This window comes from Canis lupus, chromosome 24, assembly GCF_048164855.1.
Source record: "Canis lupus baileyi chromosome 24, mCanLup2.hap1, whole genome shotgun sequence".
NCBI lineage: Eukaryota > Metazoa > Chordata > Mammalia > Carnivora > Canidae > Canis > Canis lupus.
The window spans coordinates 12,797,563-12,817,793 of NC_132861.1; the positions used below are offsets into that span (position 1 = coordinate 12,797,563).

The following is a 20,231-nucleotide window of genomic DNA, read 5'->3' on the forward strand; positions in this document are numbered from 1 at the left end:
ACATCTTGTCATTAGTAAACAATTAGAATGAACAATTGTACCATAGGACAAGTGCCTTCAGGCTGAAAGCTGGGCAATGGGGAGAGCCCTGCCCATTAGGCTAAACACAACTCCTCCATACCATTGTCCACAGTAGCCAGTCTACCTTCATTCAAACCCTCTTTGGTTACTTTGATTCCTTTTCTATTTCGAGGTGGAATCGCTCAATGAGAATGTCAGGGCAACACCAGGGATTGGCTGGAAGCAGGCAGGAAGGACAGACTGTCATTTCCAATGTAACTAAAGCTGGATTCTAGTAATTAGTGCCCCAGAGAGAAGCCTTACTTATTGAGAGACTGTTTGCAAAAACTATGGCAGCTGCCTACAGAGGGGAAATGTGTGGCTGGGGAGAATTCTCCTTATGCCCTTTCATATCATATTCATATATTCCGTCTCCAAAAAACTAAATGGAGTTTTAAACTATTCTTCAGGACTGATGAATACTTTCTATTGTCTCTTCTCTGGGACAGGTGCTATGTTGGGTGTGTTGATATCTTTTCCAATTTGCTTTATTCATTTATTTACCTCGTCATAATAATTGTGCAAATAAACAGATAGTTCTTGACCCCTGGAATTACTGATAAACCCACCCACAGGTATTCAGAGGAACCCAAGGACAAACAGCAGACAATTCACTCGATGTCAGCCATAAGGCAGGTGTATTTAAGGGAACGGGTCGTGGGAGGAACATACTTGGACAGGGTGGAGTGAAAGGGAAAGAACCTTTCTTACGGAAGAGATTCCGAGGAAGGAAGGAAAATTTCAGAAGTGATTTCAGTGGCAGAAGAGACATTTGTGCAGTGTGGGGGAGGAAGTACGTTCCAGACAGAGGTGCAGCCCAAGAAGGAACCTAACCAGAACAATACTACAACTCATGAAGGGAGCCATTTATCTTGGGGTCCCATGACTGACAACTTCTTCATTATAAAGTGACCCGTGGGAATTTTAGGAAGAGCTTGGGACAGTGTCAGAGATGATAGGCCCTCAATAGATGGATGTTGGCTGACCATATTTACCTAACTCTGGGAGAGGGGAGCCCCCTTATTTTGGAGGGCCCTCTACCCTGCATTGCATAATCCATGAAGATAGTACATTTATACCTACTGTTCTAAGTGAACTGAAGGTAAAAGGAACAGAAAGGTGACATTGAAAAGTAGCCTGGGACAGTTTCGGCAGCCCAGAGCTGCCCATCGAAAGTCTTGGAGACAGGAGAGTCTCTCAGCACCTCTCAGAAGGAGAATGGTCAGTGATTAGATGGAAGGGAGGAGATATTTTAGAGTAAAATGGATGTCCCCCAAATAACCCATCAGTGATGATTCTCTGGTCAAGTCCTCACTGAAGCATTTTTAGGTAATTGTCATCAGTTCTGGGGATGAAGATAAGAGGCACAACCTCGACCATTTTCATGACCCTCTCAGCCACCCTATCTTCTTTAATTAAGTGTACTTTTCATATCATTTTGGATTCATATCATTTTGCTGCAGCTAGGTGACCTCAGTCTTCAGATTTTATTACAACTTGCAGTGATTTTATCTCTGTTTTCTTTTTCTTTTTTTTCTTTCTCCTTTTACCCCCTGGATAGTGAGCTCCATGAGGTTGTGAAGTAGGTCTTGTGTCCAGGTTAATCACCCCTGTGACTGCACAGTGGCTGGCACACAGTAGGCCTTTAATGAATATTTGATTAATTAAAAGAAATTAATATTAAAGAAGGAATGAACAAATGGAATTTATTAACTTAGTCAAGCACAAGATTAAACTACTAATCATTCCCCTGCTTTTTTGTCCTGTTTCATTCCATTCTAGCTTAGACCCATGGTTTCTCTGCTAATCCCAGCACCTTGGGTCACTACTCAATTTCTTTTTATCTGCTTCAACTGTCAAGTAGTAGGTAAAGGTCCAGGACTAGAAAGTTGAGCCCTTCAGCCCTGCATGATCTGGTCCCTCCATTTTCATTTCTCAACCCTTAGTGACATGTTCCAACAGACCTGAAGACCTTTCAGGCTCTTGAGTGCACTGTGTTCCCTCTCTTTTGCCTCTAGGTCTTTGCACATCTGTTTCTCTGTCTTCCTGCCCCTGCCTTTGACCCCCACATCTGAGTTAAGCACCCTTCACCTGAGCTCCTATAATATCCAGGATATCTCTGATTTCATGCTTAGCTCATTAACCTGTAATTGCATTTTTTAAGTATTTGTCTTAATTTATTCATTCATCAATAAATATTTATTGTGTACCCAAGATATCTCAGGCACCGAGGGACCTAGGGACCCAGGTATGAACAAAATAGGCAAAATCCTTGTCCTCTGGTATTTACATTTTAGTGGAAAGAGATAAACAATTAACAAGTAGAGACCCAGCTATATAATAGGTCATGTGTTAAGTGCTATAAAGAAAAATGAGGGAAAAAAAAGGAAAAAAAAAAGAAAAAAGGAAAAAAAGAAAAAGAAAAATGAAGCAGGGAAGACAGAGGGAAATAGGGGTGGGAAGGTTATTTTAGATGAAGTGGCCCAGAAGGGCATCCTGATAAGGCAACATTTTATCATCAGCTCAGAGAAATCAAGGGGAATAAGCCATAAAGTTGTCTGGGGACACATATTCCAGAAACAGTGCGAAGGCGCTGAGGCAAGAATGTACTTGACATATTGAAGAAGCAGGAGATGATGTGGCTAGGGCAGAGTGACCTTGTCAGCCTCCAATCCAAGCCATAAGCTCCATGAGGTGAGAGACCATGTCTGCCTGGTTCAGTGCTGTAGTCCCCAATATCTAGTAAGGAAGCTGGCACATGCTCTCAAGGTACTGCATGAACTGACATCTTAGAACAGCTTCCCCATTGGTCTGGGTTCACCCAGCAGGTCCTGAATGGGATAGACCAGGAGTAAGACATAGAGTTTGGACAAGTGCAGGTCTGAGCGATAGAGGAACTAGGTAAATAAAACAAGAATGGAAAGGGTTGAGGGATTGAGAACAAATCTGAGGGTTCTGCTTTGTTTTCCAGGGATCAAAGCTGACTATGGGACAGTGCTTTGGAAATGTCCTCTTGTACCATGTCACATCATTAAAGCCACACTCTTTAAGTCACTAGTAACTTCAATTCAGATCAATCCAGTACCCTCTCCTTACTACATGTTTTGACGGATTAGTTTAGCATGACTGTTATGGAGATTATTTGAGATGACATCTCCATTTTATAGATGAACAAACTGACATTTGGAGAGTCAGGTAACCTGCCCATGATCCCACAACTGATGGCAGAGACGGGCACTGAACTTAGGTGATAGGATTCCAAAGGCTTCACCCTTAACCCCTGTACCATAAGTTCCTCCCTCCTCATCCTGCCTCATCATGGTGAGATGATCTTATTATTGTGGTACAGACTTGCAGCCAAATGAAGATACAGAGATGAACCTCAGATCTGAGTTACATTTGACTCCAAATCAATGTATTTTCAAATCTAATGATAACAATTGCCCTCTGGTTTGGTTTTGTTAAAGAGAAGTCTTTAACAAGGAATCTGCATCCCATGAGGCTTCAAATTGATTGAGGACAGTACACCTCACTAGGAGGGAGCCTGGCGGTAGAAGGAAGTTTTCCTAACAAGAGAACATCTGGAAATTTTCATGAAAAATGGCAGCGCAGTTCTGGAAAAACCCTGTCATGCTCTATCTCTCCAAGACACAGATGAGATGTGTGGTGCTCCCACTGGGACAAGAACTGACAGGAATTCTGATGCTAGGAAGGACAGCAGCACCCACCATAGGGATCAAAATATGTCTCCAAAAACAACAGCTAATGATTCATTTGCTTACAATGTAAAAGACACAATGGAATTGTTTTGGCTGTTAATGCTGAGCCTCACCATACAGGTCCCACAATGTGAAGTAGAAAGGAAATGGTTGAGTGGAAGTTCTTCAGATTTCTCAGAGTAACCTCTAACACTACCATAACCCAACTCAAAGGAAATATGGAATTCAGGATGACTAACTCAAGCCCTGCTAAGAGTGGCAAGTACCCCAAGAAGACCTTTAAAGGAGCAGTGTGGGCTTTCTCATCTCTATCTGCTTCCCTCTTGAGATTCTCTAAAGAAAAAATCAAAGAGACTAAAGCCAGGAAATGGTCTTTATCCTAGGATCTCACTACATCCCACTTGGTGCTGCAGTGCTCAAAGGGGGGGGCGGGGCCTCTTCCTTGAAGTGATAAGAAGAGCTGCTTGCTTGAAGATATCAGTGGTCATTGGAGCCGATGGCAGTCTTGTTAACAGGACAAGGGGCCTAAATCATAATCTCTAGGAATCTCCTGTGGCTAAAACTGTGAAGAGTTGATATGTGGGCAAAAACAATGGGTGAATCTAACCCCCAGACTGGAGGAGAATGAGCAGACCCACAAAAGATGCTTAGACCAGTCCCTTACAGCATCACCAAAGAATTCAGAACACCAGATTAAATATCCTTCCTGCCCTTTAACTTTCTGGGTTTTCTTTGAGAACATTGATGTCTTTATCAAGAAAGACGGATGCCTGTGCATCCATTCCTCAGAAAAGAGAGAGCCCACCGAAATCCATCGGGATCAAAACAGAACACAGCAGGACAAGTTATCATGGGGAAAACTAGAACATCTGCCTATATCTGGTCTAAGGCCATGTGGTTAGTGCGGCACGTGGCACTGTAATTTGGAGCCGACTGCCAGGAATCCAGTCACTGGTCTCCATGAACCACAGCATGAATTCTGTGTATTTGAGAACACAATGTTGGTTTTTATAATTGTAAATATGTTTGGTTAGAAATTGACAGGCAGTAGTTAATGTCAGGAAGCCAGGTCTCATTTCCAAACACAACACAATGTTTTTTTTTGTTTTGTTTTATTTGTTAATGTGGTTCCACTGGCCCACGGCAGTGGGGAGAGTGTCTGGCAGAGAATTAGGAAAACGAGGGCTGGTTGTGGTTTTGCCACTAACTGGATGACCACTGGCATTTCAAATCTTTCAGGATTTTAGAGCTTACAGGGTGTAGTTCCTTGGGCTAACCTCAATGAGAAAGAGAAAGATGAACAATCCTCAACATTGGTCCTGCAGGAATTTATATCCACAGTGAGGAGATCGAAAACCTGAGAGCAGAAGGGAGGGCATGATGGGTGCTACAATAAAAGTACAAAATATTGAGATGTGCAAAGGAAGAGATCAATTTTAACTCGGCAAGATATTCAATAAGCGTATGGGGAACATTCTAGGTAGAGGAAAGAGAGTAAGAAAAACCCCACAATGAGATACCACCTCACACCTGTTATGGTGGCTACTATCAAAATAACACCAGAAAATAACAAGTGTTGATGAGGATGTGGAAAACCCGAGCCCTCGTGCCTTCTTGCTAGGAATGGACAGTGGTATAGCAGCTTTGGAAAACAGGCTGGTAGTTCCTTAAAAAAAAAAAAAAAAAATGAACCATAGAATTATCATGTGATCCAGCAATTCTACTTCTGGATATATACCTGAAAGCATTGAAAATTGCGACTTGAACCGATATTTGTACATTCTTGTTTGTAGCCCCATTATTCACAATACTCAGAAAGTGGAAGCAAACCAAGCATCCTTTGATGGATGAATGGATAAACAAAATGCGGTCTATCCATACAATGACATTTTATTTAGCCTAAAAATGGAAGGAAATCCTGACACATGCTACAACATGGATAAATCTTGAGGACATTATGCTAAGTGAAATTAGCCAATCACAAAAAGACAAATTCTGAGTGATTCAACTTAGATAGGTAGAGTAGTCAAATTCATAGATCCATAAAGTAGAATGGTAGTTGCCAGGGGCTGGAGGACAAGGAGGAATAGGGGGTTATTGTTCAGTTGGGACAGAGTTCTAGTTTTGCAAGATAAAAAGAGTTCTGTGGAAAGATGGTGGTGATGGTTGCACAACAATGTGAATGTACTTGACACCACTGAACTGCACACTTAAAATGGTTATAAGGTGGCAAGTTTTGTTTTTGTTTTTTAATTTTTTTTAGAGAGAGAGGAGGGAACACAGAATCTTAAGCATGGGCATGGAGTCCAACATAGGGCTCAATCTCACAGCCCTGAGATCATGACCTGAGCCAAAATCAAGAGTTGGATGCTTAACTGACTGAGCCACCCAGGTGTCCCAAGGTGGTAAGTTTTATGCTATGTATATTTTACCACAAAAAAGCTCCCCCTCCACACACACACAAAAAAACGAGGCAGAGTGTATTCAAAAGACATAAATAGTGTGAGCAAAGGGCTTAGAAGATGTATCAGCAGATAAAGGCTGATGAGGTCTTGAGTCAGGCCAAGCCAAATCCCCTGCTACTTGTCATATGGAATAAGGGGGAGTACGGAAAGGTAGGTGATGGATGGGGAGAAATAAACTTTGTCTTGAAAATGACACCATAAATATCATGGTCATGTTGGGTATAAATAGATCTTAGGCTTTTTTGCTGTGAATATGGTATTTGGAACTACCACAGCTTCATTCATGCTATTGACCTCGAAGAGAGGCAGACGGATTCTTTTTTTCTTTTTAAGGATTTTACTTATTCGTGAGAGACACACAGCGAGAGGCAGAGAGAGAAGCAGGCTCCCTGCAGGAAGCCTGATGTGAGACTCAGTTCCAGGTTCCCAGGATCACAACTTGAGCTGAATGCAGACACTCAACCGCTAAACCAGCCAGGTGCCCCGGCAGACCGATTCTTATCTCACATTAGCTAAGTCCCATAGATCCATGCAGCATTCCTTACTCCTCCCTCAGACAAGCACCGTTCTATCTGTATCAGATGAGTATCCCATAAGGCAGGTCTAAATTAGGATAATTGGAGGAGGGCTGAATAAAACAGCCCTTTACAAAGATGTGTGTGGGGAAATTCTCAAAAAATAGAGCAGAATCTGGAGGGAGTAGTAGGGACTGTTACCATTCCTAGACCTCTAGGGGGAGGGGGGAAGCAGTTATTGACTCAAGAAGGAATGAGTCATGTGGTTCAGAGGCTCTCCTGAGAGTTACAGTGCTCTTTGATGCAGGGATGCAGCCGGTCCTAGACAATCCCACAGGGAGGTGACCTGGGGGAGGGGGAGAATGCACTCACTGCCTCCTCCTCCTCTCTGGGATCTCCTGCCAGGATTCCTCACCAGCTGAGGCCCAGCTGGAAGCTAAAGGTTTAAGGAACCAGCCCGATGTTATCCAGTGTCTCCTTGAATGAACACTAGCCTCACCTGGAAGGCTTGGCTAAAAAACAGTATGCCAGACCCTGCCTTGAAGTTTCTGATTCAATAGGTCTAAGGCAGGAGCAGAGAATTTGCATGTTTTACAAGTTCCGGGGTGATGCTGAAGTCACTGGTCTGGGGACCACATTGTGAGATGCAACTCATATTAGGTCAGCCTCTCACAACAGAGGAAGACAGATGGAGTAGATCTGGAAAGGCAAACAGCCTGTTTAATTAAACGTGTTGCTGGACTCATATTAACGTTACAACCTTTGCAGGTGTCAGTTTCTCACCCTTGAAAGGAGAGAGATCTGAGGGGTTCCTTCTAGCTTATTCTGTGATCCCACAGACCCCCAGGACAGTCCTCTGGGAAAGGATATACACAGTTGACTTTTCCATCTTATTTCTCTGCAGATGAAATGAGACATTCACTGCATCAGATACGCTATGTTCCAAAATAGGGCCCCCCTCTTTGATTTGTGTAAAATCAATCATCAAAGAGATACCACAGGACAATGTATCTAATTAACAAAAGCCCGGTCAGTTTATACTAATTATGCCTATAGAATTATTATTCGGCATAACTTAAGAAATACTTTTCTCTTTTCAAGAGTTCATTTGTTAAAATCAAAAGAGATCCGTTGTCCTCCTGGCCCTCGGTGGCTATGCACATCTGTGAGCGCATGCTTGGGAGCGGGATGTTTATGCATCTCTTCCCACTAGTTTGTTTTTGTGTGCCATATATTTACAGCAATGCAGATGACATAGAGGCATAGTGGTAAGCTTTTGGAAAATTCCCATCTGTTCCTCGGTTCCCCTTTTATCTTCATTTAATTTTGTAAAAAAAAAAAAAATTCTTAAATTTTTATGCAATGTTTGGTTAAAAATAGACTCCCTCGGCAGCAGTCATAGGAGGCAACTTCCAGGAATCTTAAAACATCTTTTGCACAATCATTCTGCTTTCTCTGTAGGGTATTTCTGCTCTAGAAATTTAAGCTGCTTGTAAATTACTGATTCATGTCTTCACTCCTTGAATTGAGACTCCAAAGGCACTTGATAGCTGAAGGACACATTAGTTAAGTCAGGGGGAAGATGGCAGTGGGGAATTGTGTCCCAATTCTGAGAGACTGAACAGTTTCAGCTTTCTTTAGGGTAGATTAGATTAGCTTCATTAGAAGCTTTCAGAGATCTGGAACCATGGAATAGTCTGGGCTCCACAAACCTGTTTCATTCAATGGATGAGTTTTATTGACTGTCTACGGTGTCTGAGAACCAGTGCTGGTATCCTGGATGGGCTCTTTGTGGACTGGATGCAGACATGTGCACAAGCCATAATATAAGGTGATGAATTCTTCCGACAGATTTCTAAGGTCCCTGAGGTCAGAGACTCAGTTGGGCATCTCATGACTGTAGCTCTAGTGGCCTAGTACATACTGTGTGCTCGGTGAATACTTGCCAACTGGGTGCACTAATAGCAAAATAAACAAAAAGCTGTGGAAGCGCAGAGAAGGTGCTGGTGAATCCTGCCGGAGGTGTGGGGGTGGTGTCCAGGATGAATCCCAACCCACTAGGAGAAGTGCAGAGGAGAGGCCCCTCACCCCTGCTGTCCTAGGGAACCTTGGGCAGCTCACACTCTACCTATAAAGGTTCTCTTTGTTTTGACAGGCAAACAAAAAACAGACCAACAAAGCAAGCCTGGGTTCTGTTCTAAACATTCTACCTCAAGCTGTCAGGGCTAACAGCCTGAAAACATCTGTAGCATTTTCCCTTTAAATTCTGTTCTGAGGGGCTATTACTGGACCCTAGGGTGGCCATGGTTGACTCAGCCAAATTTCTTATGGCTTCAAAATTCACTCATTGTGAACAGAAGAGACCTGAGTGTTACTTTCCAAAGAGTGTAAAGAAGGCATTAAACCTGCTGCTGCCCTACTCGCCCCCCGACCTCTTGTTCCCTTGTTATCTCTCCGTGAGCATGCACAGAATATTAGGGGTGGGGTAGGTGAATATGGTCAATGCTGGGCATTTTGAAGAGAAAGAAAAAGAAAACCCCCAGTTGATTTACACTTTCCCAGTAACTGCCTGATTCTGGGTTAGGGAGGCAGGGCGTCCTGTTTAGTTAACAGTGGAGGCAGATGGGGATAGGAGTGGTGAGAGGGGAAACTTTGTCCACCGGTCTCTCTCTTTCTCTGATCAGCCACAGACTGAGACACATGAAGGGACCAGTGGTTGTTGGAAGATGCCCAACTGAGTCTCTGACACTCTTGAGAGTCAGTTATTAAATTTTTGGAAATACTGCAAGTCCATTGATAAACATGTCCATTATTAAAAGTAATCATACGAGCTTACAATTAAATAAACTTTTTGTTTAAAAAAAGGTATTAAATGAAAAACTCATAACTCCCTAATTATTTTACTATATTTTGCTATTTGTAATGCTTTTAGGGTTATTTACATCTATTTATTGGAATGGTGGAAATACTTTGTGATGGCATATTACCACCTTCCTCTTCTTCATTCCATACTTAGTGATATCATGTTGGTAGCTTAAAATTGTCCATGGTGGGAGTGTTTACACCAAGGAAATTGGCAGTGCTAGAAATTTTTTCCCACCAGAGTCAATTATTAAACATTTACTAGCACAACACCATAAGGGACCTTCTGAAATTTCTTAGGAATAGACTTACGTTTCCATAGGCCTCGAGGTGCTATGTGTAGCCCAGCTTAGTAATCTCTGAAGATAAAACATATCCTGAGCAATGTTTGTTGGACTGTAATATTGAATCTAATCCTAGTAGCCCGGTTGTTCTGTAGTGGGGCTAAACATCATTCTGTAGTTGGAAATATATAATTATATGATAGGATATAATTCGTATACTGTAAGATTCACCCACTAAAGTGTGCAGTTCAATGATTTTTAGTATATTCCTAGAGTTGTGCAACCAGCACAATAAATTTTAGAACACATTCATCCCTCCCAAAGAGACCCTGTGCCCATTAGAAGTCAGTTTTTACTTCCATCTCCCATCTTCTCTTTCCCCTCCAAACCCTAGGTGACCATCAATTCCCTTTATGTCTCTATAGATTCGTTTAACTGGACATTTCAGATAAATGGCACCACACCATAGGTAGCCTTTTGTGACTCGCTTCATCCACATGGCATAATGTTTTCAAGGTGTATCCATGCTGTGTTGTGTGTCAGGCTTTCATTCCTGAGTAATATGCCATCATGTGGATATACTACAAAAATATATTCTTCCATTAATAGATGGATATTTGACTTATTTCCACTTTCTGGCCACTATGAACAAGACTGCTATGTACATTTGTGTACGAGATTTTCTGTAGATATACTCTTTCAGTTCTCTCCTTTTATTTTTAATTTATTTTATTTTTTAATTTTTTAAAGATTTTATTTATTTATTCATGAGAGAGAGAGAGAGAGGCAGAGGAAGAAGCAGACTCCATGCAGGGAGGCTGACATGGGACTCGATCCCGGGTCTCCAGGATCACTTCCTGGGCTGAAGGTGGCGCTAAACCACTGAGCCACACAGGCTGCCCAATTCTCTCTTTTTAAAAAAGATTTCTTTCTTTCTTTTTCTTCCTTCCTTCCTTCCTTCCTTCCTTCCTTCCTTCCTTCCTTCCTTTCGAGAGAGCACCAGCAGGGGAGAGGGGCAGAGGGATCAGGAGAGGGAGAGAATCCTCAAACAGACTCCCTGCTGAGCACAGAGCCCAATGGAGGGCTCCATCCCAGGACCCCGACCAAGATCATGACCCTGAGATCATAACCTGAGCCAAAATCAAGAGTCAGCCGCTCAACCCACTGAGCCACCTAGGTGCCCCTTATGCATTTCCAATTCTCTTGGGTATACGCCTACAAGGAATAGAATTTCCGAGTTACATGGAGACTCTATGTCTAACCATTTGAGGGGCTGCTGTTTTCCAAAGCGGCTGCACCAGTTTGCATTCACACTAGCCATGGAGGACGTTCTACTCTCCATATCCTTGCTAACATACTGTTGCTGTCTTTTTTTAAAGATTTTATTTATTTGAGAAAGAGAGAGAGAGAAACAAGTGAGCACAAGCAGAGAGAGAAGGAGAAGCAGGGAGCTGAGCAGGGAGCCTGACTTGGGGCTTTATCCCAGGACTCCGGGATCATGACCTGAGCTAAAGCCAGATGCTTAACCAACTGAGTTACCCAGGCGCCCATGTCTGTCTTTTTTATTTTAGTCATGCTAGTGGATGTGAAATGGTATCTCACTGATTTTGATTTGCATTTCCCTTTGACTAATGATTTTGAACACCTTTTCATTGGTTATTGCCATTTGTGTATCTTCTTTAGAGAAGTTTCCATTCAGGAGTCTTCTAAAAAAAAAATGAAGGAAATTGAAGTTGCTCTTAAACCATCTGCCATCCAAGTTAACATGTTCCCAATCCCTTTGGCTTTTCCTCATGAGGGCTTCAACCCCAGCCCCCTTTGGAATGGCTCCAAGTCCCTGCACCTCACTCTAATTGAGCCAATACCCATGGAAACATTTGTGTGCATCTCTGCAAGACTCACTTTTGCTGCCAACTTTGCAGAAGCCTCACCCACCAATCCCACCTGTCTTTCATTATAGGTTGGTGATTTACTCCTTCCCTACTGATTCTGAATACTGTTGGCTATAGTTGGGTGTCTCCTCTCCTCTCTAGCAAGATCCTCTCCATCTGTCCTTTGAACTCTCTCTCAGGCCACACCCCGTACCTGAAACAGCCCTTCATGCCTAACTCAAAACTCCCCTGCTTCCGACATTCAAGTAGCCCTAAAATCAGACTTTTCTCACAAAGCCTTTCCCACTAAGCTGGACCAGGATGATGACTTCCTACCCTTTTCCACCCCCTACTAAAACCCATCTTGCCTGGACTTGCCATCCACACAACCACACCAAAAATTCTTGCACCATTCCTATATTCATTTCATTTCACTAACACATTTGTCATTTGTCTCAGGCTGGTTTGCCCAGTCGTGGCTGTTAGTCTGAATCAGTGAGATCCACCTTACGTTGCAAACTTCTAGAAGAAAGGAGCTTTTCATCCTTGGTTACAGTTACTAATAAGAATGTTCTGCTTTCTGGGCACCTGGGTGATTCAGTCAGTTAAGCATCTGACTCTTGATTTTGACTCAGGTCATGATCTCAGAATCATGAGACTGAGCCCCACATAAGGCTCTGTGCTTAGCTTAGAGTCTGCTTGAGATTCTTTCTCTCCTTCTCCCTCTCCCTCTGCCCATCCCCCCACTTGTGCTAAATAAATAAATAAATAAAATCTAAAAAAAAGGAATGTTCTGCTTTCAGACCAAAGAGATTTGACTTAGATTCTTGCCTGTGGTTGCTCAAGACAGAAGAACTGAAGTGATGCCATGAGCTCCCACAGCACACATGTTTAATCAGAGGAAGGTAAAAGAAAGCTGACTGAGACCCTTTTTCATGTGCCCTGCCCTGTGTTTGGTACTTGAAACATAACACCTTAGGGATTCTCACTTGAGCCCGATAAGGAAAGTATTATTGTTGTCACTTTCTAGATAAAGCTCAAGGAGGTTAAATAGTGTACCTAAAATCAAACCGTAAGTTGCAGAAGCAATATGCAAGTTCACGTCTGTACAAATTCCTCTGTTCCTGTGGCCTCCCAAAGCACATTTGGCAAGTAGTAGTATTCACCATACTTACTGAGAATATGGAGCCTCAGAGCTTTCTCAGTGTATACATTGATCACAAGGGAGAGGGGATGGCATTAAAATCCATCTCTTCTACAAACATTATTCAATATATGTATTGTACTGTTGATGGGTGAATACTTTCATTTAGGTACAGGAAAGACAGAAAATACAACTAAGTATGTATAGACATTCCATTTTTCCCCCTTGTGATGATTCTAAGTAGTATTTTCATAGTGAAAAGTCATACGGATCATAAGAATAAGTTTGCGAACCAATTCTTCCCTGCATGATGGTAAGAATGGATTGCTCTGGAGAAGGATAATAGGTTACTAGGTATGGACTAAAAATTATTTAAGGGATCCTTTTCTCTGCACATGTCTGGGCTTGTATAGTTTTTTTGCAGTCTATAGCAGAGGATCCAGGTAGTGTCCCGGTAAGTGAAAAGGGTTTTAGGAAATATTCCATTAAGGCCACAGTGAAAGGCTTTTTGCCTCCTAAGTATGAGCAGCTGATTATGAGAACACCATCAGGACATAGGTGGAGTGTAGTTTATTCCAGAAGAGGCTTTGTCAATCACCCCTCTCATCTTTTTCTCCTAGGTCCATCTCCGTCTCAACCACTACTTGGAGAGGGGAGAGATGAAACAAAACACTCTTGTGACCTATTCCTGATGATTTCACCTTGGGATCTTCTCATTTTTTTTTAAGATTTTATTTATTTATTCATGAGAGACACACAGAGAGAGGCAGAGACATAGGTAGAGAGAGCGAAGCAGGCTCCGTAAGAGGACCCCAATGTAGGACTCAATCCTGGTACTTAGGGACCACACCCTGAGCCAAAGGCAGATGCTCAACTGCTGAGCCACCCAGGCACCCCTGGATCTTCACATTTCTTAAAAAAGATTTTGTTTATTTATTTATTTGACAGAGAAAGAGTACAAGCAGGGAGAGTGGAGGGCAGAGGGAGAAGGAGAAGCAGGCTCCCCACTGAGCAGGGAGCCCAATGCAGGGCTCAATTCCAGGACCCCAGGATCATGACCCGAGCCAAAGGCAGATGTTTAACCGGCTGAGCCACCCAGGTGCCCCAGGATCTTCAAACTTTTATACATCTACTTTTTATTTTAAAATGAAAGTTCTATGAAACATTTAAGCTGCCATTAAATTTTATAAGCAGTGTGAATGAATTTAGACCATTTCTTGAGAGGATGTTTTAATAGGAAAACAGCAGGATGGGGGCCAGGGACAGGATTGTATAATATGTGTATGTGGGTGGGGAGTGGAGCTAGGATTTAGAAAGTAGCCTCAAGGTCTGGAGCTTCTGTTCCTTTTGATTTGTAGAGACAGAACTTGGCACAGAACAATGGCAGTGGTTGAGAGTTCTCCTGGTAGCCAGGAAGGACACAGTCCAATGGACATACAATGTGAGCCATGAACATAAACCATATATATAATTTTAAGTTTTCGAGGAACCATATTTTAAACACACTTTTAAAATTGTTAAAAAGAAACGGTAAAATTAAATTTAATAATGTACTTTATTTAGGGGCACCTGGGTGGCTCAGTCGGTTAAGGGTCTGCCTTTGGCTCAGGTCATGATCTCAAGGTCCTGGGATTGAGTCTCACATCAGGCTCCTCACTCAGTAGAGAGTCTGCTCCTCCCTTTTACTCATATGCACTCTCTCTCTCTCAAATAAATAAAATCTTTAAAAAATAATAATAATACATTTTGTTTAACCTACTATATTCCAAATATTATCTTTTTTTTAAAAAAATATTTTATTTATTTATTCATGAGAGACAGAGAGAGAGAGGCAGAGACACAGGCAGAGGGAGAAGCAGGCTCCATGCAGGGAGCCTGACGTGGGACTCGATCCCGGGTCTCCAGGATCACACCCTGACTGAAGGTGGCGCTAAACTGCTGAGCCACCCAGGCTGCCCCAAATATTATCATTTTTGACATGGAATGAATTTTGCCTCCTATACCCTATGTTTTTCACATGTTAATGGAAGAATCTCCAGTGACATAAAAGGGCAAGTCTCAATGTACATTTATTTTTCATACCATTGCCAATATCCCTTTGGCCAAAGCAAGTTGTATGGCCAACCCCAGACTCAGTGTGAGAGGAAAATATGCAGTAGCATGGGTTTAGGGAGATGTGGTTCTTTGGGGGCTATAGTGGATAGATTCTCTAACAATCTACCATACCATACTTTATAGAATATATGCTATTTGTGTTTCATGCTCCCCATATGATCAACTTTTTATTTTGGTACTATGAGTTCTTAGTGTGCCTTGATTACTCTTATAGCCAGTCAAGAAAATGGTCTTGTGATTTGCTAGTTGGCTTTTATGTTCCTAGACACTCCCATCCCACATTTAATAGGATGACCTGTGTAATCAATAGGTTATTGTGAAAATGACAGCATGTGACTTCAGAGGCAAGGTCATAAAGAACATTACAATAGCTTTTGCCTTGCTTACTTGGACCACTTGCTTTGGGAAAGTCAGCCACCATGTTGTAGGATAATCGATCAGCTGTATAAAGAGATACACATGACAAGGCATTGAGGCCTCCTACCTTTGGCTTACTAGTCATATGAGTTAGTCATCTTAGAAGCAGACCCCCTAGCCCCACTCAAGTCTTCAGATGCAACTGTAGCTACAGCTAACATCTTGACTGCAACCTGATGAGAGACCCTGAACCACAACCACCACCAAAGCCATTCCCAAATGTCTGACCCACAGCAAGTCTGAGATAATAAATATTTATTATGGGGATCCCTGGGTGGCGCAGCGGTTTGGCGCCTGCCTTTGACCCAGGGCGCGATCCTGGAGACCCGGGATCGAATCCCACATCGGGCTCCCGGTGCATGGAGCCTGCTTCTCCCTCTGCCTGTGTCTCTGCCTCTCTCTCTCTCACTGTGTGCCTATCATAAATAAATTTAAAAAATAAAAAAATAAAAAATGTTTATAAATATTTATTATTGTTTTAAGCCACTGAGCTTTGAAATCATTTGTAATGCAACAGTAGGTAACTAATACAATTACCTACTAACTTTATTTAGGAAAGAGATAAAAGGCCTGAATTAATCTCTGTCATGTTTTGGTTACATAGAAAAATTAAATATATTTGTCTTAGATACCAAATCTAAATGTTGTCCCTAAAGGTGAAATGTCATTTGCCTTTTATATAAAAATTTTAAATTAAGTAATAAATTAATAACCAAATTTTATAACTTGAGTCAAACATATCCAGCATCATAAAATGTATAGTTCCCTGTAGCAAATAAAACTAGAAAATCTTTGTTTGGGTGTTTATGCAAAAGAGATATATTTTTAAACATTTTAGAGTATAATGAGCTAAGGAATTTAGCTAAATGGCATGTCCACGGGGACTTCTAAATTTTCTTCAAACAAATCCTAGATATAAAAATGGCTTGTGGAGATTCCCTTGGGAATTCCCCTAAATCCTACTTTACAGCTTGGTACATTATGTGCTCTCAGCAAATAGCATTGAGTCATTAGAGATTCAGGCAATACAGTGTTGTGCAGCTTTTCCTTCCACTTTGCCTTCTTGTATAATGTCAGGAAATGCATTGTACATTATAGAATCTTCCCATATATTAAAAATTCAGGCTTTCAAAGCTAATTATCATAGCTATTAAAACATAGCCTAACCTCACATGCCCTCATCCTAACCCCCAATCTAAGAAAGTGACCTCCTGAACACATGATAAGTTGAGACGCAACCTGAACATTTAAGCCACCAAACATTTCAGAACTGGCAATATTTCTGAAATGGGTGTGAAGGTAGAAATAAAAACAGAAGGAACAATTGAATAACTATTAAACAGTATTTAGGGCCCCAAATAACCTCTTTATCTCAGCATAGTAGATGGCTGCCATGTCTATTCTCACCCCAGCAGAAGTTTTGGGTTTTATTCTCTGGAGAAGTCTCTGAACTGCAGGATACTAGGCACATACCCTCACCTTGCCCTAACTCACTAACCTTAACCCTAGATCTGAGAAAAAAAAAAGAAAAAAAGAAGATGTGGTGTCTATATACAATGGAATATTATTCAACCATAAAAAAAGAATGAAATCGTGCCATTGGATGGAGCTAGAGAGTGTTATGTTAAGCAAAATAAGTCAGTCAGAAAAAGACAAATACCATACGATTTCACCCATAGGTGGAATTTAAGAAACTAAACAAATGAGCCAAGGGGGGGTGGGGGAGGAGAGAGACACTAACCAAGAAACAGACTCTTAACTATGGAGAACAAACTGATGGTCACCAGAGGGGAGGCAGGTGAGGGATGGGTGAAATAGGTGCTGCGATTAAGGAGGGCACTAGTTGTGATGAGTACTAGGTGTTGTATAGGAGTGTTGAATCACTGTATCATACATCTGAAGCTAATATTATGCTATATGTTAACTAACTGGAATTGAAATACAAACTTTAAAAAACTATCCTAACCTTGGATGTATGTCAATTGCCCGCAGTAGAATTTATACCACAGGCTTACTTCAGTAGTGCTCTTAATCATGTAGCCTCTTCTCTCATTTTATGTTTCTTTTTTTTTTTCCCCCTCATGCTTCCTTTTTGCTTTCAAGAGGTGCCCATGTTTTATATCCAGTATCCTGTTTCCTCTTTAGTAAAGACTTCTAAATTTTGAGAAATTAAAAATACCGTTAAGACATTTGTGGCTATGTAATGACTAGAATGTAACCTTATTTATCTAATTCTAATCTGAAAGTAGTACTACCTTTGTTTTCTTTGGGCACATCTGAAGCTTCTCTTTAAATATTGTCTTTTGGGATGCCTGGGTGGCTCAGCGGTTAAGCGTCTACCTTCAGCTCAGGGTGTAGTTCTGGCTTCCCAGGATTGAGTCCCACATCAGGCTCCCTGCATGGAGCCTGCTTCTACCTCTGCCTATGTCTCTGCCTCTCTCTCTGTATCTCTCATGCATAAATAAATAAATAATCTTGAATAAATAAATAAATAAATAAATAAATAAATAAATAAATAAATAAATATTGTCTTTCTAGGCCATTTTCTTGACTTTTGACCTGGAAGCTAGCATTCTGCATTTTCAAGGCTATTTCTCTTCCTCTTTTTCCGTTCTGACTTCAGGTAAGCTGGATACTTCAACTATTTCCCATTTTTATTTTTGCTTTGAGGATGCACTTGGGGTTTCAGCAATTTCTACTTCAGAGCCCTGAGATGTGGTCCTGGACCTTTTTGTTTTACAGGTGCTCTGGCTGTGTCCCTATCAGCTCTTTGATCTCAACATATTCTTCATTCATTCATATTCCTCTTCATTCAGGCTTTCTTCTTCTTCCTTTTCTTTTCTCCTGTAACAGTGCGATCATGAGTTTCATTTCATCCCAACCACATCTACTTAAATATTAAACAAATAACTCACCAGCTACTCTTAGGGCAAGAAAGGGTTGATTTTACTGTCTGAGGGAATATATTAGGTTTTCTCGGTGCCTCTTATGGTGGATAAAGTAACTGTCATAGTTGCCAAAAGGTTTCTTACTATTTTTAACATTTGCTAAATTTTTTGGGTTTTTTTTCTTTTTAGAATCTAGGCTTATCTCAAAAGGTTTTACTGCTTGTTCCTCTGTTTTAGATTCCACAAAGATAGATCTCACTGGATCTCCAGTAGACCTACAGCATATTATACTTCTATAAACAAAGTTGCCACATTTCCCAAACCCTCTTTCAGTCCAGCTGTGACTAACATTTTTTGGAAAGTAATTTCTATGATAATTTAGAAGCAGTGTTAAATATGTAAGGATTTAATAATTATATAGATTAAGCTTTTCAAAAATCCTCTATCTTAGAAGGTCAGTGGATTTTAATTTGAATATTAAATCTATATAAATTATGTCTATTTATCTAATCTCCTAACCAGGTAAATATTTTTAGTGTTTTATTACAGGTAGTACATGGAGATTAAGAACTCAATTTCTAGAGTCAAATGGAGCTGGACTTGTATCCTGGTTCCATTGTTTACTAAAGTAATTTCTCTGAGCTTTGGCTACCTCTTCTCTCAATGGAGATAATAATGCTCACCATGTGGGATTGTTGTGAGGATTATATGAAGCAACATATATACAGTACTTAGCATTGTACCTATGTGAATCGGTGGTATCTTCTATTATCTTCTTTGTTGGGCTATACAATATGTGTTTCTTGACTCTTCCATATCAAGCATTTGTTTTGAGCCAGGAAAGATGTGTCCATAACGAGAAATCTATTCAAGTATTGCATACTTATTGCACTGATGGTCTAACATTAACTTTCTATTTCTAGGTATGATTATAGCTCTTTCTATCTGTAAAGTAAATCCAAAAGAACTTAAAATATTTAATTAATTAATAGAGATTCTCACCTAAGACACAGGGTCATTAAAAAAGAAATCGCAACAGGAATAATCCTTTTTTCTAAGATTTTATTTATTTATTTGACGGAAACACACACAAAGACAGAGCACAAGCAGGGGGAGTGGCAGACAGAGGGAGAGGGAGAAGCAAGCTCCCCAAGGAGCAGGGAGCCTAATGAAGGGCTCAATCCCAGGACCCTGGGATCATCATCTGAGGCAAAGGCAACAGCTTAACCAACTGAGCCACCCAGGGGCCCCTCAGTTGTTAATTCTATATGTCACATGAAATCCAGACTCTTCCCTATTTGGAATACTTGGGCTGGTAGAACTTAATTGCAGGCTCAATCGGCCATATTTTACATGGGGTTTCTTATTTATTCTTTCATTCAATAAATGAAAAAGAAAGACCCCAATATAACCTATTGTAAAGAAGTGAAAGGGACCAATCCAACACCAGTCCCAGCCCCAGTTCTTTTGTCTTTTGTCTACAAGTTGCCTATACTTTGTCTGATGCTGCCCAAATGTGGAAAAAGGAATAGAAAAGAGGCCAAGAGAAGGTATGTGTCACTTGGGCAGGCAGTGTTTCCTCCATTTGACATGGAAAGGACACATGATTTTCTGTAGGTTTTATACACAGTTCAGAAAATGGCTGGACTTGAGCTATCTTCAGGTAACCCATCCAGTGATGTGTCCGCCAGGCAGGGGCAACACTAGGAGCTGTGTTTGGGGACTGTGGGTGGGAAGAGCTTAAGCTTGAGCCTGAGCCAGACCTCCACGCTAGGGAACTATGCGCCAGAGAAGGCCCTCTGAAGACTCATCCAGAGAACCCACAGATGTGTTCCAGCAAAGACCCGGCATGCAGACCCTACCATACAAAAGTCAGACTGTGTTAAGAGGC

The 20,231-nt window shown here is 41.3% G+C and overlaps 1 long non-coding RNA gene across 1 annotated transcript in view; it reads right to left on the reverse strand.

Annotated features, from left to right (window-relative positions):
• The window catches only part of LOC140615768 (uncharacterized), an 82,419-nt gene that overhangs the window by 5,270 nt on the left and 56,918 nt on the right, over window positions 1–20,231 (reverse strand). The window lies entirely within an intron of this gene.